Here is a 24,494-nt window from a genome sequence, read left to right as displayed (position 1 = left end):
GTCTGGAGGGTAGTTGAATATATGCATCCTCAATTGAGAGGAGTTCAAATTAGACTTAAAATTTTTAGAGTCTTCAGCATACACTTGAGACTGGAGGGGACCACCGGAGGGATACAAGGAGACAGAGAAGGAGAGCTCCGGGAACTGAGCCCTGAAAGATCCAGCTCCAGTGGTCAGGGGCATGAGGAAGCTGAGAAGTGGCAGCCAGTATAGCAGGACAAAAAGGAGTGTGTATAGCCTGGAAAGCCAAGGGAAGAAAGTGTTTTAAGAGAAAGAGTGATCTGGGGAGCCTGGGTGGCTCAGTCAGTTAAGCTGCTGCTTTCGGCTCAGGTCTTGATCTCAGGGTCCTGGGATGAAGCCCTGAGTCAGGCTCTCTGCTCAGCAGGGAGTCTGCTTCTCCCTCTCCTTCTGCCCCCACCTCGTTCTCTCTCTCAAATAAATAAATAAATAAAATCTTCTAAAAAAGAAACAAAGAATGATCAACTGTTTGCTGCCAAGCATTTGAATAAAAGAGGACTGAGAACTGGTTATTAGATCTGGAAATATTATGACAAGAACACCCTCAGTGGAGAGGAGGGCGTAAAAGCTTAAATGGGGTAAGTTCAAGTGAGAAAGGAAGGAGCAATTGGAGGCAGAAGTAGAGAGAAGACTTCTGAAGAGTTCTGCTAAGGAGGAACAGAGATGGAGTATAGATGGAGGGGAAGTGAGAGAGGTGGAGGCTAAGAAGGCTCCTTTATTCCTTCCAGCAGGTGAGCTGCCCCTCCTCTGGGTTCACAACCCCCCATCTGGGCCGGTACATCCCCAAACAGGCTGTGAGCTCCTGAAGGGCAGGAAGTGCCTCTCCTTCATCCAACTCACTGAGTCCTACAGGAACGAGTTTAACATACAGTTGCTCTCAGTGAATGTTTGCTAACCTGAGCTAAGTATAGATTTGATAGATAGTCACAATGATTTATAGGAGAGTAAAAATTGGGAGGGAAATTGGAATCTGAATGAACTCTGAATTCAGCCCTGAACTCCAGGACCTGCTTTAGATCTCAGAAGGGAGACTCTGTACCTATAATAAACCAGATGTGGCTTTCTAGCCATTTCCCTTCATCTGAATCTCATCCCAAGTGTAGACCAGTGTAGCCTGGAAAGCCAGTGCTGCTAGCAGGAATGCACCAGGTATTAACATGACACAACTCTGGGGCCATGCCTGATGTTATCAAAAGCTCAAGTCACGGGCCAAATTCAAGTCAATTGTCTTGAATCTGAATTTGAATTCAAGTGGCTAATGGAGGGTTGCTGATTTGGCTTATTTCTTAACTTTCTATCACTTGTATTGAGATTTTTAGACCATGGTCATTTAGTTTGAGATTAATCTATACTCCTTTTCTATCTGATACTGAGAAGTGAAAAGTTGACCATATCCTGCATGGAAAACTGAACACTATAACTGTTAACTCTCCTCTTGGCTAAGTGACAGCTTGAACAGCTTGATGGCTAATACTTAAATTAAAGGTTTTAGTCCCCAGGATTTCTGTAATGCTCATTGCTTCTGAGGAGTACATTGAACCTGCTTTTGGACTTTATTCATCTGGCATTAACACCAAGGCATTAACACTTCTTAGCGCTGACACTTCTAATCAAGGTGCACCACCCACATTACTTAGGCCAACGATGTGTGTCCTCCAGAAAAGAACTGCTAACAAGGCCTTGGTCCAGGGGTTTTCTTCCCAAGGTCTTTCAGTATAACCTGCTGATAGCAAGTGTCCCTGAGTTGCTGTGGAAGCCAGTCCATTACTTGGAATCAGTTGTCCTCTACTTAATGCCTACTGGCTCTCTGACTGCTGTACGGTCACGCCCTAATGTCTAAATATATAAATGTGCAAAGACAGTTAACTAGGACTTATTTGTGCCTTGGGAATTAAAAAAAAAGTAATTAACTGGTATTTTTAACGCGTTTTCTCTTTACAGGATGATCTAGTTAAATGGTTCAGTTATAAGATCAGGGAATTTGGTACCTTTTGAAATAGCCCATCTTAAGTGGTTCCAAAGTTATCTTAATGGGCTGGTGGCTTGTGCTTTGTCTCCTGGAGAAACTAATGAGAGGGCAGAGCTGATCTGAGGAGCAGGTGGAGAAAGATCCAAGTGCACAAGAGGGTCACAGTCAACATCCACCATGTTCAAGCAAGGAGTAAGTGGTTCACTCCCTGGGCTCAAGAATGTACTTAAAATATTATTTCAGATTTAGAAAAAAAATTTCCTTCTATCACCAAAGCAATTAAAATATTCACACTGCAATATTTAAGAAATGGAAATATGTCTAATTTCTTTAGACATCAAACTCCAAATTCTACATTTGGATCTGTCGGTCAGCCCACGCTGTTAGCTTAAAGGTCAGAAAACTTGAGTCCTGGATAGGGAGTGTTGCCCACTAGCATTTGCTTTGTATAAAGTGTACATGACACTATCACCCTGGCCAAAAAAAAAAAAGATAAAGCACGTGTGATGGCCTGTCTCCAAGATGCTCTCCAATGGTCCTGCCCCCTGGTATTCAAACCTTTGCGTACTCTCCCCCTATATCATACCAGGGTTGGCCTATGTAACCTGCAGAGTCTGACAGAAGAGATGGTATGGCCTCTTCAGGACGGCGTTATGAAAAACACTATGGCTTCTGTCTTGCTTTTTCTCTCTCTTCATCTCTTTCTTCCCCCTCTCTTTTCATCTCCCTCTGTCTCTCAGATCATTTGCTGCAGGGGAAGCCAACTGGCAGGAGAGGCCCACGTGGTGAGGAACCACGTGAGTGAGCTTCGAGTCGATCTGCCAGCCCACTCAAGCCTTCAGATGATGGCAGCCCCAGCCGACACCCTGACAGCAGCCTCCAGAGCCTGAGCTACAGCCATCCAGCTAAACTGCTTCTAGATTCCTGACCCGCAGCAACTGTGTGCCACGATAAATGCTTGTTATTTAAGCCACTAAGTTTGGGGGTATGGTCTCACACAGCAATATGGAAGTAATTCAGAATTTGAAGATACATCAAAGTCTGAATTAGAACCCAAATACATGGACATGTGATTAGGTACAACTGGATGGTCACTGTGGGTCATTTCTGCCTTGTCATATCCCAGGGTGATAAACGTCAGACCTCTACTTCCCTCCTCAACCTAGAAACTCTGCCCAGGTCATGGGCTTTCCAGGAAGCTTGTCGATCTGGTCTCTTTGCTTTTCAGTAGCTGTTGATGGGATCCCATCCATTAAGGTTTGTGGGAGCCTAGCCCATTTGGCAGCTTTGGGCCTGGTGTGTTAGGACATCAGTCCTCTGGACAGGAGAGCCCCTGGGCCCTAGAGGATCTCTCACATCCTTGCATATGGTGCCCACTGGGCCTTCAACTTTGTGTGCACATCTCTGAGCAATTCTAATTGATTGTGGCAATATGGGACAGAAACTATTTACTAAAGGAGCAACTGTAATGAAGATCCCACCCCTACCCATGGCCATCTCCTGCTGCTATTTTAGGTCACATGTGTTGGTTCTGACGTGTACAAGCTGTTAAGATTGAAGGGTAAACACACCATAGATGGGGAAGGCAGTCCTCTGAAAAGGACAAACATTTTCTAGACTGGATATTGAGAGACAAGTGGTCCGAGACAGGAAAGCAGGCTTTAGCCAAGTGTACTAGAAGATCAGCCAGCCGTGTAGGAAATGGAAAGCATTCCATTTTATATTAAGCAGAATAATTGAACATGAAACATTGGTACTTATAAAATTAGTGGAAGGGCTGAAAGAGGGTGCTAGAGCCTGGCTCCCCCTGAGCATGCTGAATTGTCCAGCCCATGGAAGGTGGGAATCGGGAGCCCGAAGTGGACCTACTGAATTTCAGAGCACAGCTTCCCTAGTGTAATCTAAAGGTGAAGAGACCATGACTGCTCTCACCACAGCTGCCTGTCAACACCCTCAGAGCTAGTATTTGCATCCCCAAAGTCTCCTGCAGAAACCCAAGATGTCCACACCATGCTTCCCTGTGGCATAAGTGACACCCTCAGGAAAACTGCCCTGGCCTCCGAATTTTATACAAGTATATCGAGTGGAAAGAATGGAATTCTCACACAGAACCCTAGCTGCAAGGGAGTCTTAGAAATGTAGGTTTTAGCTTTCCAAGACCTGAGATTCAAAAATATGACAAAGAGGATGGAAAACATGCCAAATGTTGATTCACCATTTCTCTTTTTTTTTTTTTTTTTAAGATTTTTTACTTATTTACTTGAGAAAGAGAGCACATGAGTGCATGAACAGGGGAGAGAAGTAGAGAGAGAGGGAGAAGCAGACTCCCTGCTGAACAGGGAGCCTGATGTGGGGCTCGATCCTAGGACCCCGAGATCATAACCTGAGCCAAAGGCAGATACTTAACTGACTGAGCCACCCAGGCGCCCCTGATTCACCATTTCTAATGCAGAGAGAGAGCTCCTAATGCTATTTCTAGGTTTCTCTCCCTTCTTGGTGTAAAACCACAGTAATCTAGGCATGTCTGAAGGAGCTCTCAGATGGCAGGGGTTGAAGATGGCCTCTTCACAGGGGGTGGCTAACAGGCAGGGAGGGAAGTGACAGCAGTGATCACAGTGAAGGCTTTTCAGAGGGAAATGAGTATTGTTGAACAAGAGTCAGCTGCATCCAACATGTAGAGATCCTTCCTCTATGCCTGGCTCACAGGACGGAGGCTCAGCTTCACGAAGGAAGGTGGTGGGGCTCCTAACAGTAGAAGACCACAGCATGGACTCTACCTTCTGCCCCCACCCAGGTGTATGAAATTAAGCAGGACTCTAAACATCACTGGGCTCTAGCTACCTCATCTCCAAAGCTCATGGGTTGGACCAAAGTTGCTCTGCAGGTCCTCCCACCTGTAAGGTCCATGAGTCCAGGCTTGTATTAGTGGAATAACCAGGGGGGGGGGCACTGATGCCTCTGCCACCTACTTTGGAGGTGTGAAACGGTCAGGGCCAGGACTCGGGCAAGATGAATGAGGCATCCAAGGTACAGATTTAGGGAGAAACTAACTCTCAGGGTCCCACGAATGCTGACTCTGCACTTTTCTTAAATTTTGCATGCTAGGTGCCTGACTCACCTCACCCTAGTCCCAGCCTGTGAAGGCAAAATAGGAGACATAGGGCTGCCACTGAGCAGAGGGCACAGTCTTGGGCTCCTTAGGGGAGTTTTGTGGGATGAGAGAAATTCGGGAAGGGGAAGGTACTGCAGAGACCAAAGATGATGACTTAGCAGTTAGGGCCAGCCTTGGAGGCCAGGTCAATGGTCACCTCTCCTCAGGGCAAGTTTCCCAAGGGAAATGTCCCTATCCAGGATGAGACAACAGAAGAAGGCAGATCTCACGGTCACCGGGAGAACTCCTGACCCCATACCACGGGCCAGGCCAGTGGCCTCTAGACAGCCATTTTTCAGGGTGAGTTCACCGTGCCACATTCAGTGGAAGTTAAGCTCTCTCGAGGTTAACTCACTCCACTTTCTCTGAGCTCTATCTCAGGGACTCACTCAGTCCTCTGCACTCCAAGCATGAGAGAGCCTACCCCAGCATCCCGCCCTCCCTGTCTATAAACACATCCACTGATGTATAATATCAAGTTAAGATAGGAGAAGGGAGAAGGGGAGAAAAGTTAATTTAAGGGGAAAATTATCTCTGTTCTCTGCTAATAGAACCTGTAAATTAGGGCATTTAATTACCAAAGACAATTTGTTCATTTTGGATGCTAATATTTACATTAGCAACTGCTTTGAAAGCATGAAATCTGATGAATTGGCAAAACACTTTTACTCCTTTTCCCCAAATTAATCAAACGAGCTATGATCAGGCTATTTATAAGTCTAGTTAAGTATATCTCCCTAGTGAGGGATTTTTTTTCTCCCACCTCCTTCACATTTTGTGAGCTCTCACAGATACTCAGCTTTTCACCTAGATACTTGGTACCAGAGGATCTCAGTGGGAAGGTGTTTGATCTATTTCTATATTTAATGACACATTTCATCACAGCAGAACAGAGCATTGTGCCATCTTTGTTGAAATTATATTTCAATGATAATCCCTTCCATTTGTACAACCCCTGGTGACTTCCGAGGGGCTCTTATGGAGATGAGCTCACCTCCAACGCCCACTGGTGAAAGCCACAGCTTCAGACTCTGATGCCGATGGCTGATAGATTTATGTGCCCCCACCCCTAAGAAAGCCTGGATGAGTAAGACAGCATTAACCTGGGAGGGGAAGGGGCCAATGGATGGACCCAGCATGGACATCAGAGACCATCTTCAGAGCAAGACCTCCTCTGATGCTGGTCATCCTGGTCTCAGATGAGCCTCTTGTCCTAGCTATTGACCTTGATGCTAACCTATACCCATTCTGGCTGTTGACCTTGATGCTAACCTCCCTCTTCTGACTGCCACTCTTGTTCAGTCAACCCTCATGGGACCTCCTTTCCTCAGCCCAGTGGCATCAAAGGAGATGGCAGGGATATCAGACCCACTGTCCTCTCCCTTCACTAGTTCCTCCACCGCTATAAACAGCAAGCCTGGACTTACAGATCATAGAACTGGGAGGAACCTGGAGAGATTGTCTGGTCCAACCCAGTGATGTCTAAGGATGAGGAAATGGGCCCAAGATGGTAAGGCTGGATATAGACCTGGGTGAGGTGTCATGGAGAGACACTGAGAGAACTTAAGGATGGGCTTAGCTGTTGGACTCTTTGACTTCTTATTATTCTATTTTTATTCTTATTTTTTTCTCATAGGTTCCTTCTCACCCTCAATCTTTGACCTTTAATATCCCCTCGCCCAGCCCTGAAAAGACCTGCTCTGAGGTGAAAGTACCCACTGTGCTCCCAAGTCCCCAGCACACAGATGACAGCTTTAAGAGGAGACTGGAAGTTAAGAAGAGTGAGAAGAGATGTAGACAATGTCACCAGAGTCCCTGGCCTGGCCACACGGGGTCTCAGTAAAATGTTCTCTCTGATTAAAAATAAATACACTATATGTTAACTAAATTGAATTTAAACAAAAATTTACAAATCAATCAATTAATCAATAAACAAATGATAAAAAAAAAAGTCAACAGGTATTCCTGTGCTAGGAAAATACTATGTGCCCAGACTGTTCTAGGTACGAGTTAAGGGTGTAGGGGCCACAGACAGGTGTAGGACACATAGCTTGCCCTCAAGGCATTGACAGTCCCACTAGGGAGTAAGAGAGAAGTGTGACAAGTTAGCTAACCAGTCCAGACATGCCAAGAGGTATAGACAGTAACAGCATGGTGAGGGGGCCAGTGGTGAGAACAGACTACTTGGGGATGCATAAGCAGGTGTATCAGCCAGAATAAGCTGAGGTACGGAGGGGTAACAAATGCCCGGAATGATCCGTGGCTCACAGCAGCAACGGTTTGCAGCTGATTTATGCCTAACTTGCTCTACGTGGACCAGCTGCATTCTGCTGCATGCCCTCTTCATTCTGGAACCGAGGCTGACACAATAGCCTCTCTGTAGGACATTTCTGTTTGTCACGGTAGCCAGGAAAGAGAGAACTGGCTGGGAGTGCTTCTGCTTAGATGTGCCACTTGTCCTTTCTGCTCACATTTCACTGAGTGGGTTTCACATCGAGTGTCATTCTGGGTTATGACCAAAACAAGTAACATGGTCAAGGCCACTGTCAATGGAATAGGGAGATACAGAACTTATTTGTGAATGACAATATAATCTCCTACAGCAAGGAAAGCTTCCTGGGAAAGAGACAATGTGATGTGGGCCTTAAAAGATATGTGCAATTTAAAGAAGAAAGGAAAGACAACATTCATTCAGAGAGGCAGCATATTCTAGAAATTAGATGAGTGGGCTCTGGAGGCAGGCTGCCCTGGATTGAGTTCTCTGTACCTCAGTCTCCTCATCTGTTACATGGGAACACTAATAAAGCATACTTGATACAACACTAATAAGACATACTTGAGACTTGTGAAACTAAATGAATTCATACAAAAAACAATTTTTTTTGGAGTGGTGCCTAGAACATAGTAAATAGATACCAATAAAAATATACTAAATAAATACTAGTTCTTATTATTATTTCAGGTTTCATGTAAGCTCAAAGGAATGAAGACTCAAGGTGCGTTTGGAGGAAAATGTAGTGGAAAACATTTGTACAGAAGTAAAGGAATTACAGTAGACAAGACTAGCCTGAAAAATAGGTAGAATGAAGCCCGAATATGAGGGACCATGAATGCCCAGCTGGGAGGCTCAGACTTGATTCTGACCCATGAGCGTACATGGTCACATGGAGGAGATGTGATGGTTCCTATTAAGGCCAGACTATCCCTTCCGCTGCCACAGGGAAATGGCAGTCCCACGTCACCAAGGCTCAGCATGGTTCTATGTCCCAGCAATCTCTCAGCCTGGACCAGTGACCCTGGATGAGTTCCTTGACCTCTCTGCATCCTGAATCTCCTCATCTGTGAGAGGAGAGGTGGCCCTGAGGGTCTGTAGGGGTCCTTGTGGCTTAGCCATCCCTATCATTGCTATCCTCCACTCTCTCCCAATCCGCATGGGGCCTGGAGTTTTCAAATGCTCCCTGACATCCCCTCCCACCAACCTTTACCCACTCCCTCCCACCCCTGTTCCCAACAACTCAGGCTTCTTGTTTCCCAGGAAACCCCGTTTTGCCAACGGCACCCAGAGCACAAAAAACGCAACCCAAGCAGTCCAAGTGAGCCGCAGCCCCCCTCTCCACCCAGCGGAGCACAGAGGAGCAGGCCGGTATTTAATTAGTTTGCAATATTACATATCTTTTAAATCTTTTAATCCATTTAATAAAAAAAAAGTTAAAACACATACTCACAACTAACCAACTAACAATGGCCCCAATTTGTGTTTTGTCTGACGGGGAGTAATATTCATGTCTACATGAGGATGGCATGTAATTAACATGTCATAATCAAAATGACTAAGTTTGACACATTATAATCACTGCATGGAGATTATAGCATAGCCAGGGGCGATCCACACAGCCTATCTTAATATCATTTGCATAATGAAAGCATGGTGGCAGTAATAGCTTTTTTCTCTTGTTATCATAATTTCACCCAGGGCTGCAAGGGGCTCCCGCACTGTCAGATGTTGCCTGTTAAAAGTCATTGTGACTTGAAGAAGGCAGCAAAAGTGACCCAGAGCCTTCCCCTTGGAACAATAGCTTGATGGCTGGCCCCTGATGAGCATGGTGGGGCAATACAGGGGCTGAGTCCCGAGAAAACACTCCTACGAACCCATACCTAGCAGACATTTGGACAATCTGCTCTCTCTGGGCCCCTTGCTTGCAGAGGATGTGAGATTACCTTCTGATCAATGGCACGTGCTGACATTCTTAGACCCCAGGCAAACTTGGTCAGATATGCAAATCTCCCAAAGCAGACCCTTTCTAGTTTAACAATTGCTTGAATGGGGTTCCTGGCCATCTAGCACCATAATGCTGACCATGAGGTCAGTCATGGATCTATGAGCCACACAGCCCAAGCAGTCAGCCTCTCTTTCATGGCCACAGACTGTATCCCCAACCTGGACAAGTGCCTCATGGAACCAGTTGGGTGGGAGAAAGAATGGGAGAACACTATTCTCATAGACATCCCCGAATTCGCCATAGGTCCCATTAAAACCTGCCATTCGTACAGCTTCCTGCTTAGTCTGCTCCTCCAGCCCAGCCAGGCACACTCGCTCACTCTATGTTGGTCACCCCTCTCCCCTCCCATTCCTTCTCTCCTTCTCCTGTGGCCTCAGCCCATTATGGCTTTATCCAGCCTGCTGGCATGTCCTTAGACCCACCCAGACCTCCCAAAACACCTTGTAAAGTAATTACCTTGCAGTCTCAGAGAATCATATTCCTTAAGACAGGAGGAATTTTTTTTATTGGGACCTGGATTTGGAAAGCATACCCCAAACAAATTTAAAGCATAAAAAATACTCTACTCACCTCTAAATAAAAGGGGAAAAATAATAATTTTACAATGAAGAAACCTGGCAGATATAACCTTAACCACGTGATTGAGGTTGACATCACCTGTGATAATTCATGTTGACATCATGTACCCCTGATGATATGACGAAAAGGGCACTTCATCTCTCTGGTACTCTCCCCCCAAATTCAAAACTTCAGTCTTATCATGAGAAAACATCAGACAAACCCAAATTGAGGGGCACTCTTCAAACTATATGACCAGAACTATTCCAAAGTGTCAAGATGGTGGAGAAGAAAAAAAAAGGATAGGAATTGTCACAGATCATTAAGGGGACACCAAAGGGACAGGATGACTACATGGATCAGAGAATCGTGGTTGGATCCTAGAACCAGGAAAGATCTCTGGAAAAACTAGGGAAATCCAAATAAAGCCTTAGTTTACTTAATAGCACTGTACGAGTGTTAATTTTTCCCTTTTGATAAATGTACCACAGTTACATAAGATGTCAGCATCAGGTAAAATTGAATGCAAGGTATGAGGGAATTCTCTTTGTACTCTCTTTGCAGCATTTTAGATTATTAAGACTTTATTAAAATAAAAGTTTTAAAAATTTTCGGAAACTGTCACCAAAAAACTCCTGAAACTGTAAAAACCCCATGGGCTTTTAGCAAATTGTTACAGAATCCAGGCTGAGTAGAAGTCATTCTTCTTGACTGCAGTTGCCCAGGTTTGGCAAATTCTGCCCACCTGGCTGAGAAGATGTGCGTGACTCCGGGCCCTGAGCCCATCTCGGATTGCGCGTGAGAAGGCAGGAAGGAGAGTCAATTTATGGTCATAAATCAAACCCAGAATGTGGAGGTTCCTCATTCTATGGCAGCCTGTCCACCAAAGAGCAAAGGGTCTTGTTCCCCATCTCCTCTGTCACGTCATAAAGACACGGCTGAAGGTGAGTCAATAGTGGTTAAAATGCATAAAAAGAAAGAGCCTTCAAGACGGCACAATGGTGCTGGAAGGGATCTCAGAGCTTCTGGGGCTGACTCTCCACTTCCATAGGAGAAGACAGGCTTAGAGAACTCAGAAATTTGCCTGGTATCTCAAGGCAGGTCAGCACAGAGCTAGAACCGGGCCCCGCTCTTCCAACTCCCAGCCCAGGGGTCAGAGTAAAAAGCTAGGAGCTCCTGGGGGCGGGGGGGAGGCACTGCCAGGTGGTGTTCTGGCCCTCCACCTGCCTCCTGAAAGACAGGGCACTGGTGATCCACGCATGGAAGGCAGCCAGGACACCCTTGCCGGTCTCTCTCTTCCTCATGCCCCCCACCCCCTCTGAGCCCCAATCTGCTCTTCCTGCTCCCACTGGCTCCATTGTCCCCAACACCTGCAAGCAGCCCTCCTGCCCACGCCCACAGGTACACTTTCTGGATGGGCCTAGATGCTATTCACATGGCCCCAGAGCTGTGAGAGCTTTGTTGCCAAGTCAGGGCTGTTTTCCTCCCTGCCAAATCCCCTCCCTTATTTTGGGGGCTTGTCATTCACAGCTGCCTGCCAGTCATCCGGGTCCTGGGAAGGAAATGAGGCCGAGGAACTCAGGCGCAGAGCCCCCCACTGCGAGGGAAATGTTGACTCACAGCCAATGCATTTTAACGCAGGGAAACTCCCAGCAAAGCCAGAGGGCTGTGCCTGGGCTCCCGGGAGCCCAGCTTTCTGTTCTTCTACCGGCCTGGAATTAATGCCATCGTTCCCTCCTGGGCTGGGAAGCTGCAGGAACCTCTCCACCACCACGGGCTGCCCTCCTGCCAATCGGAGGGCCACTGTTCCACTGCTCACATTTCACAAGCATCTCCTTACTGAGCAACGGCCTGAAAGTTGGCAATCTTATTTGAAAAGCAGTGAAAGGCCCCCTCCCCTCAAAAACATCTACCATCCTCTTTCCTGGTGCCTAGACGTCCCCCATGTGATGTGGATTCCTTTGAATCCAGAAGAGTTTTTATTGCTTAATCTTCCCTCCAGGATTGGTTGCAAGGGGCAGGATCCACTCAAACGTCCCTAAGCGAAATGGGGGTGTGGCAGTAACTTCTGGAGCAGAGTGTCATCAGACCATCAGGACCATTGCGCCCTCTGTAACCACTGCTAAACCCCTAGACTAAGCCCGTGCCTCCTGTCTTCTCTCCCAGATCGGTTTAACTCCCCTTCACAACCCTTAGCGCAGCTAATAATTATATGCTGATTCTTGGAACCACTTGTTTTCTTTTCTCTCTTCCCGTTAGAATGTGGGCTGTGAAAGGTCAGATGTGCTCTGGCTCACCATCGTGCCCTTGCGACTAGCCTGGTGCCCCAAACAAAGAGGCCCAAAGGACAGTACAGAGAGAGGAGTACATGAACAAGAGGTCAGCCTGGCTTTCACGGAGACAACAGCCCAGGGAGGAGGAAGGGGATGAGACCAGGACCTCTCTGTCTCCTCCTGAGACACAAACATCCCACATTCCACAGGGCTATGCAGCCCAATGTGGCTACCTGCCCCCCTCTCTGGGAGCGGCTCCAGTAGGGCGCGCTATTCCTGGCATGGTGAGATACAAATTGGTGAATTCTTCCATATTAGAATTCTCTTTTCCACCTTAATCATCACAGAGATCAACTTCCCCACAAAGAAGTAATTTCTGCCATCTGCAAAGGCTAAACCGATGGTAAGCACGGAAAGCCACGTCTCAGCCAAAGAGCCCCGAACTGCTACGGGATGTGTCCAAAGGAAACCAAAGTTTGGATGGTGTGGAGTCAGGTAGTGGGTTTTATTTTTGTGCTGTTCTTCCCCTAGATCTGTTGTACCACCCACGAAAGCAAGAAAGCGGGCTTGAGTTCCCCGGCAAGTAATCTAATATCCATTTTATGGGGCTTAAATATCCGTGTATTTATCTTACGAGAAGCCAAGAGCAGTTGCCTACCTAGCATATGTGACGACTGCAGTGAATCACTTTTTAAAACTTCTCTTTACGACAAAATTATTTTCAGCACGTTTCAAATTAGCATATTTTATTACATATTTTTTTAATGAACATTGTACTCGGCGTGGAAGTTAATTCAGAGAACTCCCAACAACTTCACAGCGGTCTGGATGGTCTTGCTTTGCCTGAGTGCAATCTGCGGCTCCCCGTGTATACACATCCCTGTGTTTAAATGGTAGATTCATGATACGCGATGATAGCGCAGTGATGGCAAAGGTGGAGAATGTGACTCGAGCTACTTCAGTTCTGCCATTCTACAGGACCACACAGAGTGTCCAAATTCATGTTTAAAATTTCATAGGATGAAACAGAATGGCGGGAGCGATCATTTAAAAACTGATCTGTCTCCTTTCCTATCGTTTGCCTTTTCCAGAGTATCATACAATTGGAATCGAACACTTTGAGCCTGGCTCCTCTCACTCACTCTGAGATCCACTGAAGTTGTTACACATACTACCAGTTCCTTCCTGTTTGTGACATTGTATGTCCCACTGTAGGCGCATGCCACGGTTTTCTTCCTGCACCTGTTGAAGGCCATTGGGCTGTTTCCAGTTTAGGGCAATGAAGAGTAACTCTGCGGTAAACATTCGCGTACAGATTTTTGCATAAACCAAAGTTTTCATTTCTCTAGGTTAAATGCCGAAGAGTGGGATTGAGGGGCCATATGATTAGAGTATGTTTAACCTAATGCGGAACTGTCCAATTGTTTTCCAGAGAGGTTGTGCCATTTTGCATTCCCACGAGCAGTGCATGAGAATCCAAATGCTTTGTTATCTTCACCACCACTGGGCATGGTCAGCGTTTGGTTTTTGTTCTTGTTTTTATACGTTAGCCATTCTGATAGATGTGTAGGGTAGTCTCATTGTGGTTTTAATTTGTCCTTCAGGACCAATGTTTGGCATATTTTCATGTGCTTATTTGCCATCTATATTCCTTCTTTGGCAAGAGTCTGTTCAAGGCTTTTGCTTCTTTTTAATTGGGACCTCTTCTGATTGTTGAATTTTGTGTGTGCTTCATCTATTCTGTCTGATAAGTTATTTGCAAATATTTTCTCTCAATCTGTTGCTTAAATTTTCATCCTCTTAGGGGCACCTGGGTGGTTCGGTTGGTTAAACGACCGACTCTTGATTTCGGCCTAGGTCATAATCTCAGGATCCTGGGATCGAACACTGTGTCAGGCTCCATGCCCACTGGGGAGTCTGCTTGAGGATTCTCTCTCCCTCTGCCCCTCTCCCCACTCATGTGCACATGCTCTCTATCTCTAAAATAAATAAATCTTGTAAAAAAAAAGTTAATAAATTTTCATCTTCTCAGTGTTTTTTATAGAGCAAAACTTTGGTGGTGTTGTAATCCAATTTAGCAACTTACTCTTTTATGGATCATGCTTTTAGTGTTTGGCTACCTAACCCAAAGTCACAAAGATTTTGTCCTATGTTTTCTTCTGAAAGTTTTATGGTTTACATTTTATCCTAAGTCTATGATCTATTTTGAGGTAATTTTAATATAAAGTATGAGGTATCGGTCAATGTTCAATTTTTTTGCATATGGATGTCCAATTGTTCTACCATCACTTGTTGAAAAGACTACTATCAATTGAATTACTTGTGCATCTGTCACAAAAATCAATTGGCCAAATTTGCATGGATTTATTTCTATGCTTCCTGCTGTTCCATTGGTCTCTGGTGCCAGTTGTGACACCAATACAGTATAGTCATGATCACTAGAACTCTATGGTACATCTTTTTTTTCTATTGCGGTTCTATATACATTTTAGAATCAGCTGGAGAATATCTACAAAAAAATCCTGCTTATATGTTCATTGGAATTGTGTTAAATCTACATATGAACTTGGGGAGAATTGATATCACAAACGATATTGAGGCTTCCAACACATGAATTTGTATCTCTCTCCAATTATTTAGGTCTTTGATTTCTTTTGTCAGAGTTCCATTATTTTGAGCATGTTTTTAGAATATCTTCCATATTATTTTGTTAGGTGGGCACCCTTTTTTGGAGCTACTGTAAATTGCACTTAAAAAATATTTTTGGGGGGCGCCTGGGTGGCACAGCGGCTAAGCGTCTGCCTTCGGCTCAGGGCGTGATCCCGGCGTTATGGGATCGAGCCCCACATCAGGCTCCTCCGCTATGAGCCTGCTTCTTCCTCTCCCACTCCCCCTGCTTGTGTTCCCTCTCTCACTGGCTGTCTCTCTCTCTGTCGAATAAATAAATAAAATCTTTTAAAAAAATATTTTTGGTTTCCAACTATTGACTGCTATATACAAAAATATGCTTGGCTGGGGTTGTTGTTGTTGTTGTTTTGGATATTGACCTTGCACCCTATGACCCTGCTAATGCCACTAATTAGTTCCAGAAACCTTCATATATTCCTTGAGATATTCTATGTAGACAGCATGTCATCTGAAAATAGTAGCGGTTTTCTCCCTTCTTTTCCATTTTATATGCTCTCTCTCTCTCTCCTTCTCTTTTTCCTTATTGCGTTGGCTAGAACTTCCAGTACAATCTTGAAGAAAGCTGGTAAGAGTGAACATCATTGCATGTTAGTGAAATACCATTCAATCTTTCATCGTTAAGTATGATGTTACCTGTAGACTTTTTGTAAATGTGCCTTTGGAGTTAAAGAAGTTTCCTTCTATTACTAGTTTGCTGAGAGTTTGTTTCATGAAAGAATGTTGAATTTTGTCAAATGTTTTCTCTGTATCTGTTGATATGATCGTGCAGTCTTTGCTCTTTAGTCTGTTAGTACTATGGATTACTTTGATTTTCTAATGACCAACTAGCCTTACATTCCCTGGATAAACCCCACCTGTTTGGGATGTAGTATTCTCTTACTATGTTGCTGAATTCAATTAGCTAATATTTTGTTAAAGATCTGTCTTTGTTCATAGGGACATTGGTCTCTACTTTTCTTGTGCTACTCTGAGTTTATCTTGTTCATATTTCCTATCTGTCATCTCCATTCTTCTACTAAGCTGCTCCAATGAATTTTTTAAATTTCCATTATTGTAATTTTCAGTTCTAAAATTTCCATTTGTTTCTTTTTTAGAGGCTCTATTCTTTGCTTTTTATCTTTTCATCCATTTGTACAGTGTTTGATCTAACTTCATGGAACATAGTTTTAATAGTTGCTTTAAGTTTTTGTCTGATAATTCCACATCTGTGTCACGTTAGGGTTGATGCCTGTTTATAATGATTTCCCTTGAGAGCTCTTAAGATTTTTCCTTCTTTTCTGTATATCAAGTAATTGTGTCCTGGATATCCTAAATATTATATTATGAGATTTGGGGTCCTGACACTATGGCTTGGAGAATGTTGCTCTAGTTGGTAATTTGTTTTAATAGGCAATGAACCCGGTTAAGTCCAGAATGCAAGTCCTGACCTGCCTTCCTAGGACTGTTAATCTTCTTTCCCAAGGCTTTGCAGCACTTATCTGGTCCACCTACCACGTGTACAACTGAGGGGCTGGCTGGGGGCAGTTCACACTGTAGTTCAGTTCTCAAAAGTTTTGCTTTGTTGCTTTGGGTCAATTTCATACATACACAGCCCAGAGACGATCCCAAGGCTTCATATGCAGACTTAAAAGACCCCATTCTGAAGTTTCCTCCTCTCTGTGGTTGCCCCAAGAAAGAGCTCATTCTCCCAGCACTCTGGCTAGGGAGCCAGGGATTCAGCCACCACATACTCATCATGATTAGGTCCACCTTGGGGTGAAATAGCAAGAGAAAAGAGAAAGGGAAATGGGCATTACCTCTCACATACATTCTTCAGACCCTGGAAGCCCCTTTTCGCAGTTCCTCTGATCAGAGAGACAGGTTTTTCTCTGAGTTTTAGGTGCCTGTGAGGCATCTATTCCTGATGCTACTAGGACGGGAGTACAGCTTGGTGACTTCAGCTTGCCTTTGGGCAGGGCCAAAAGATTACTGACAGAAAGGAAAATAAATGGAAGCCACCACCACCACCCTGCTTTCTCTCCTACATGTAGGAGCCTCCTTCTCAGTCCATTAGCCAGAGTGAGAGAGTTTTTCCTGGCGGTGTTTTTTGTCTGTGCCATTTGGGATTATGGCTGCCTCAGAATCTAAGCCAAGATCCTATGGGAGAAAAAAAACCTGGGGGAGAGGTTTCGCCATGGTATGGATCATATTTTTAGGTTTTTTTTTTTTTCATTCTTTGAGTTTTGATTTCCTGTCCCCCAACTCACTATTATTATTTCCTTTTTGTGGTCCTCAGATGGTTGCTTTGCATATTCTGCCTGGGTTTTCATCATATTTTGTGGGAGAGATAGAGTGGAGTTATCTTACTTTGTTAGATCCAGAAGTGCCCAATCTATTCCTTTGTAAAAGGAAAGCAAAAGCTTTTCTGGAAATTCAAGACCACAAACAAAATCTCTTTAGCCGTGATTATGTCCCATGTCCCTGGCCACCCCAAGCTGGCAGGTGGCTAGCGAGGGAGAAGTTGGGGTTGGATCAGCCAACAGCAGTGTCAGTCCACACACGAATGCCTGGTCCAAGTGCTTGGGCGCCACGGTACCAGAAACTCTCATTCTGGTTGATTATCTGCCTCTACTTTCTGAGCTCCCCTTGCAGAAAACAAAGAGTCCAGGTTAGGTCTTTGATTTGCATTTGTTATTTTCAATGGCAAGCTTTATCAGGTCTGTACCTCAGATGGCTGGGCTGTTTCTAGAATGGTGGAGGACTCAGATGGCAGAGAGGAAGATTGTTAATTGTAATTTGTTCACATTATTAAAAAAAAAACAACTTCTTTTGGGGTGCCTGGGTGGCTCATTTGGTTAAGAGTCTGACTCTTGATTTCGGCTCAGGTCGTGATCTCAGGGTTGTGAGATTGAGCCCTGTGTCAGGCTCTGCACTGGGCATGGAGCCTGCTTAGGATTCTCTCTCTCCTTCTGCCCCCCCCCCCTTGTGCTCGTACTGTCTCTCTCTAAAAAAACAAAAAACAAAAAAACTTTCTTTTAATTTTAGCCTTTGAAGGTGAAAGATTTCTTGTTTTGTTGTTGTTTTTTTTTAAGATTTTATTTATTTATTTGACAGAGAGAGAGAGACAGCCAGTGAAAGAGGGAACACAAGCAGGGGGAGTGGGAGAGGAAGAAGCAGGATCCCAGCAGAGGAGCCTGATGTGGAGCTCGATCCCAGAACGCCAGGATCACGCCCTGAGCCGAAGGCAGACGCTTAACGACTGAGCCACCCAGGCGCCCCTGAAGGTGAAAGATTTTTAAAACATTTGTGTCCACTTCTTGGCGTTGGTAATGACAACAAATGGACTAGGATGACATCTCTCCTGTCTGAGAAGTATGAAGTCTGTGATGGTTGACTGGATGTGTCAACTTGGCTAAGCGATGGCTCCCAGTTGTTTGGTCAAACACCAGCCTAGATGTCACTGTGAAGGTGTTTTTAAAATGTGATTAACATTTAAACCAGTAGACTTTGAGTAAAGCAGATTACCGGTCATAATGTGGGTGAGTCTCATCCAATTAGTCCAAGCATTTAAGAAAACAGACAGTTCCCTGAGAAGGAAGAACTTCTGCCTCTAGATTATCTTCAGACTCAAAACCACAATATTGATAAACCCCTCCTGGCCTCCCTTGCACATTTCAGACTTGCCAGCCCTCACCTCACAATGGCATGAGACAATTCCTTAAAATTCCCACTCCTGTGTGTACGTATGTGTGTGGGCGCGTGCGTGTGTTTTTCTGGAGAAGCCTGACTAACACAGACTTCAGAGCCCTAAGTCACTTCTCGATGTCCAGGCTGGGGGTGGAGATCAGGCTGAACAGGTATTTGCTCCCAATGAGCCTGATGAGGAAACTCATTGGGTTAGTTTTCGCTGTATTCGTGATAAGCACCACCTTACTTTGCAGTTTGTGATTTGATCTACTTCTCCCGAAATGATATGTTATTAGTAATAAGGGCTAACTGCAATCTGGTTATTTGAAGTTCTGTTTAGTGAAGTGTTACTGGTAAAATAATGTCCAAAAATGTAGACACATGCCAGATACTTTGGTTGGTTGGTCATGGGTATTTCGTGGAATAGACTTTGGCCTGGTCTAAGATAACTGAGGAGTTCCTCCACTGAAAATACTCAGGACTGACTTAGCTTAGATGTAGAATGGGGCCGGAGGAAGGAGGAAGATTTTTAGAGATGGATAATTGGGCTCAGACAGACTTCTGCTCGTCCACGGCCTTGTGCCTTGAAAGGCAGTGAGCAGAGAGCTTGGGGCCTCAGCTCATGAGAGTCAGGGAGCCCAGAGGTCCTCCATCCCATCCCTGGCCAGGCCCGGGGAGTAAGCTTGCCTTCAGATACCCCAGGGATTACCAATACTGGAGCCCATTTCTGACACAGCTCCAGCTGCAAGGGTGAGTATCTTTTACACTGTCACTAGGTTGTTGAAGTTGATTGAGAGGACAGAAGCAGAGTGTATGCATATGTGAGTATGTGAGTGCATACACACACACACACCCATGCGCACGCACACAGAGACACATGAACACGCACACACAGGTGATGCCGATTAAAGGTTAATGAGAAGCAAGAAAATCTGATAGGATTTGGGCAGAATATGACCAGCGTTAACTTTTCCATCCCTAAGCTGGTAAGTCCTCACAAGCCGATATTCTTGTCCTTGACATGGAAGAGAGACTAAGTTGGGGAATGTAAATGGCAAGACCCAGAATTTTTGAGACAATTATCTGATTTGTATAAAACTCTGTTCTTTAAAAAAGATCACACACACGCATGTGCACATACACTGGTTTTCTGCCACACGCAGGTTGCATTTGACTTGTGAATGAATTGTGAGCAGGAGAACTGGGAGAACTGCACACTCGGCTCCTGACCTGCATGGTCGGAGAGGAAGCTTCCAGCAGTCTTCCGGAGCTCCCAGCGGCAGCCCCGCCCACAGGAAATTGAACAGACCCATCCATCCCTTCAAAGAAAAACCTTCCAATTCACCTACAGTTTTACCACTAGGGATTCACTCCTTCATGTCTAGAACCTTTCAGTCTTCGGAGCTCCCTGCAAGGCAAACCCCCATGCAGGTGCACTGCTGAGAACCAGTGGACAACGTGAAAGCCAGGTGATACTAGCAGCTACGATGACCCAGCACTAGTGTGGGACACGCCAGACACTCAGCCTCCAGCTACAGCCCCAGCTGTCTGTGCCCCCTTTCCCGCAAATTTGGAACAAGCTGACCTGTCCTCACTATCACCACTTCCCACTGTATCCACAATCCACTGCGCGAGGTAAGTGCTGCACATGTCACCAAAGGCACTCTTGTCAGTGTCCCCAAAACCTTCAACGTTGCAATGGACAGGACCACTTTTCTGTCTCTTGTGTTTGGCTTCGCTCCCAGAAGCACTGTGGCCTCTGGGCTTCCATGGCATCCCTCTGTCCAGGATCTCCTCCCCCTTGCTGGTCACTCCTGCTCACGAGCTTACTCCCTCCCCTCTCCCCTCAATCACACTGCCAAGTGCTAGGATAGCCCAGGACTCAGACCTGGGCTTCATTTGTTTTTCCACCTCTATGTTCTCCTGAGGTCAAAAGACACAGTCCCCTGGTTTACACACCACCATTTACTGACCCTTCATTTGCTTCTCCCATTCTAAGTTCCCCCGTGGGCTCCAGCCAGTCTCATGCATCTATCTGTCTCCCCAACCACCCCACCTGGATATATGACAGGCCTATGTGACTTGCCCCAGGTCACATAGCTAGCAAATGACCAGATATGAACTCGGGTAGGAGTTCTAATCTCAGGACCTGCATTCTTAACCACTTCTGGACCAGAAACTAAGCAGATGGCTACACACTCACTGAGGGAAACGGCATGTCCATTCCCCAGATTTGCCCAACAGCCTACAATACAATTACTCCATCATTTCTTGCTCTGTGGGAGCACCCCACCTAAGTCCATGTGTTACCTTTCCCCCAGTTTCAAACAGGGACAGGTGTGCCAAAGGAAACGTGGAGCTACCAGGGAGAGAGGACCTGGGGTCTCTTCCTGGAGCATGACATCTACTCCAAGTTGGACACAGAAATGTGGGGAGCAAGGCGGGCAGAAGAAGAGCAAGATGGATACAGCACGGGGAACCAACAAGAGGCACCCTTTTATAAGTTTCAAAAAAGACTTTCTAAGAGACCTCAAGCGAGGTGGGCAGCTTTGTCCTGCCCCAGATCTGTAGAGCAACCTGAGGCAGGTGGCACGGCTTCACTCTTGCAGACAGGAGACGGGACGGCCCCTGCCCATTGTCATCTGCTGGAGATGCTGCTGCTGAGAAGTGTTATTTGCCTTCTGTTTAAAGAGGTGGCTGGCTGGCTCCGTCAGTGGAGCACATGACTCTTGATCTCTCGGAGTCATGAGTTCAAGCCCCACATCGGGTATAGAGCTTACTCAAAAAAAAAAAAAAAATTAAAGATGTAGGGTAGTGGTGATAAAGGACAGTTCTATTTGTCCTCACCCCCATTTCTTGAATAGACAGATTTGTCTTGAGATAGACTTCTATGACCGACCAATGATGGTGTCTTCTTAGCCGACTTTCTCAGTGTGCCATCTTGGACCTCCTTATCAGAAATCACCTGGGATGATTGTTAGAAATGCAGATTAAGGGTCCCATCCCAGACTTCCAGAATCCAAACCCCGAGATGGAGCCGAGGAAACACCATTAAAATGAAAACAATAGTAATTTTCCCCCAGGTAAATCTGAGTTTGAGAATCTTTGTTCTTGGAGTTCTGAGGTTGTATCTAACTTAAATGTAACCCTCCACACACAATGTCTGGCACACAGCAGGTGTTCCAAAGACACCTGCTTGTCAAATTATGAAAAAGCTGTTACTGGGTATGCATGCTTGCAGTGTCACGTGCAAACCAGAGCTGATAAATGGAGCCTTCTTTGATCCCTTGACCTTCAAAATATCAGAGATGTTTATTTTTGTTTTAGTTGATTTCCCATGGTCAGTGGTTCCTAACACTTTAGTTTTGAGGTTTTCTGCCTCCTAGATCTTAGTTAAATGGCAGTTTATCCAACACTCATTTAAAAGGCTCTTCTATAAAATGAACAACCCCCTTCCAATCTGTCACTTGAGTCACGGAAGGCTTTTTCTACATCGGGGACCCTGAGAGTACAAACTCCTGTAGGCAGTTACCCTCGATGAGAAGGTCCTACAACAATGGCTCTGTCAGCATTCATGTCCTCATGCAGCTCCAGCCCCACCTCGCTCAGGACCACCTCCCTCTAGGACCATGAGACCCCTTGCATGGGAACTCCAGAGAGGGGATATGACTTGGTCAAGGTCACCTGGGGAATTTCAAAGTCAGTGCAGGAATAGAAGCTGTGGCACTGCTGGGCCTTACTTCCTTAGTCAGCCACATCTAGCCTTCCTGGAGAGCCGATGTTCTCCAGAAAACCTCCTTAGTTCGCTTGTACCATTGGACCACGTGGCGCAATTTTTTACTTGGAATCCATGGTCACATGGTCCCAAGCAAAATTAAAAGAGAAGAAAGCATGAGTGCTCGCTCTGGCAGCACATATACTAAAAGAGAAGAAAGCAGGAAATTCCTCAAATTCATCAGCACAACTGATCCCTGAGCACACACACACACATAACTGCACCCATATCCAGCCTTACCTAAGACCCATCTCTACAGAAGCAGAACCCCTCTTCTCTTCCAAGGCCAAGCCATCCAGTTGTGTTCAGGAGACCTGTATTTGTTTTCTGCATTTCTGGTATGTTGACCTCTGGCGATTTGCTGAGCCTGGAGAGCCTGCCCCTCCCAGGGCTAGCCAATTCCTAGGGATAGTAAACAGTTCACCTGTGAGCATGCTTTTCAAATACAAACTAGCCCATCCAGACTCTACATCTCCAATCCCTCCAGCCACTAGGTATACCGGGCAACTGGGGACAGCCTCTATGCCCCAGAGCCTGCTAAAATCGCTAAGAACAGCCCATCCGAAGTCTGCCTACTCTGCCTTGCTCGTTCCCTTCTGCAGAAACCACAATAAAGGCTCTTGCCCTCAGTTCCTCCCCTCTTCTTCTGCTGCCAGATAGCCCCCCATGTGTTCCTGTATTGTCCTTGGTATGAAATCTCGGCATTACCTCCCCTATGACATCTTCCTAACAGCCTTGACATCCCCAGAAAAGTTAGGAGAGTTTTTTTCCTATGCTCTCATTGTGTATTGTACACAGCTCAATTACAGTCCAAAATTATATTATATCATATAATTGCTTCTGTATCTTTTTTCCCACTAGACTACAAACTGTTGAAGTCTGAAACTATTTTTTATTTTTGTCTGCTTCTGACGTATAATAGATGTTAAACAAATATTGAACAAACAAATGAATAATATGAGATTTAGTCCAAGAACAAAAGAATCTACCGAATGGCATTTGTACCCTTACCCCATGAACCCACATTCACTGATAGATTTGACAAATATTTATTAAACACCAACCACATTCCAACCATCCTATTGGGAACTGGAGCCACAACAAGGAATACAATAAACACAGCCTTATCCCTGTGGCGTTGCAATCTCCCAGAGGAGGTGGACAATTAAAAGCAATTACAAGAAAGTGTTGAAGGGTGTTCGGGGAGCTGGAAGACGTCCTGTCAGCAAGTGCAAGGCAATGAGAGAGGAGGCTGGAAGGGAAATGAAGCCGGGTGGCAGAGGGCCTTGTAAGCCTTGCTCAGGGATCTGGACTTTCTCCCAAAGGCAAGGGAGGATCACCGAATGTGTATCAGTAGCAAATGGGAGAAATCCCAGCCGCACTGGCTTCAGCAAGAAGAGTTACTGGCACCAGCAGTGGAACCGCAGGGGTTGGGCGGCAGATAGAGCCGGAATGTGCTGGGCTCCGACGAGCCGTAGGGACCTGGCTTGGCCATCTCTCAGCTCAGCTCTGCTCTTCTCCAGGAGCTGGCTTCCACCTTGGGCTCCGCATGCGAGGCCACAGCTGCGCTCGCCTCACATCCTCCAGCAGATCCTTTCTCAGGTGATGTGAGCAAACGCCCTGAGCAGCCCATCCCTGACAACCACTGTGGCCTAGAGAGTGAAATGGGACAATCCACGAAGGAGGAGGCTTGTTGCATCTACCCACCCTTCAGAGGTAGACCCAGAGCGGGGCTGGGGGAGGTGGGGAGGGGGTAGGGAGGGGAGCTCCCTAAAGGAAAATCGGAGATATGTTGCCAGTAGGACGACAAATGGATGCTGGATAGCAAAACCAAAAACAGAAGCAGAAATCCATCAGGAAAGATTTTTGGCAAGGAGCAACTTTATTCTCAGATACGTAACTAAAGAGGAACCACGGAACAAGCCACACTATTGTGGCCATGTGGGGAAAGGTGGGTGGGGCAAGACCACAAGCAGCACTGACAGTGAGAGCCACTGCCGTGAACAAGTGAGACAGGATGGCTGCCGGAGGGCGGAGGGACAGCCAGACAGATAGAAGCAATGCCTAGAAGCATAACTAATAGAGCACAGAGACCACAATGTGGAGGCTTCCGGGG

General features: G+C 45.7%; 1 long non-coding RNA gene across 1 annotated transcript in view; it reads right to left on the bottom strand.

Moving 5' to 3' along the window:
• Nucleotides 1–15,578: 15,578 nt before the first annotated feature.
• The window catches only part of LOC113253393 (uncharacterized), a 72,422-nt gene continuing 63,506 nt past the window's right edge, over nucleotides 15,579–24,494 (bottom strand). Inside the window, exon 6 of the long non-coding RNA XR_003315388.4 lies at nucleotides 15,579–22,780. This is a non-coding gene — a long non-coding RNA (uncharacterized LOC113253393). The remainder of the gene's footprint in view (nucleotides 22,781–24,494) is intronic.

Source organism: Ursus arctos, unplaced genomic scaffold (assembly GCF_023065955.2).
Source record: "Ursus arctos isolate Adak ecotype North America unplaced genomic scaffold, UrsArc2.0 scaffold_17, whole genome shotgun sequence".
Taxonomy (NCBI): domain Eukaryota; kingdom Metazoa; phylum Chordata; class Mammalia; order Carnivora; family Ursidae; genus Ursus; species Ursus arctos.
This window is presented reverse-complemented; position numbering and strand designations above follow the sequence as displayed.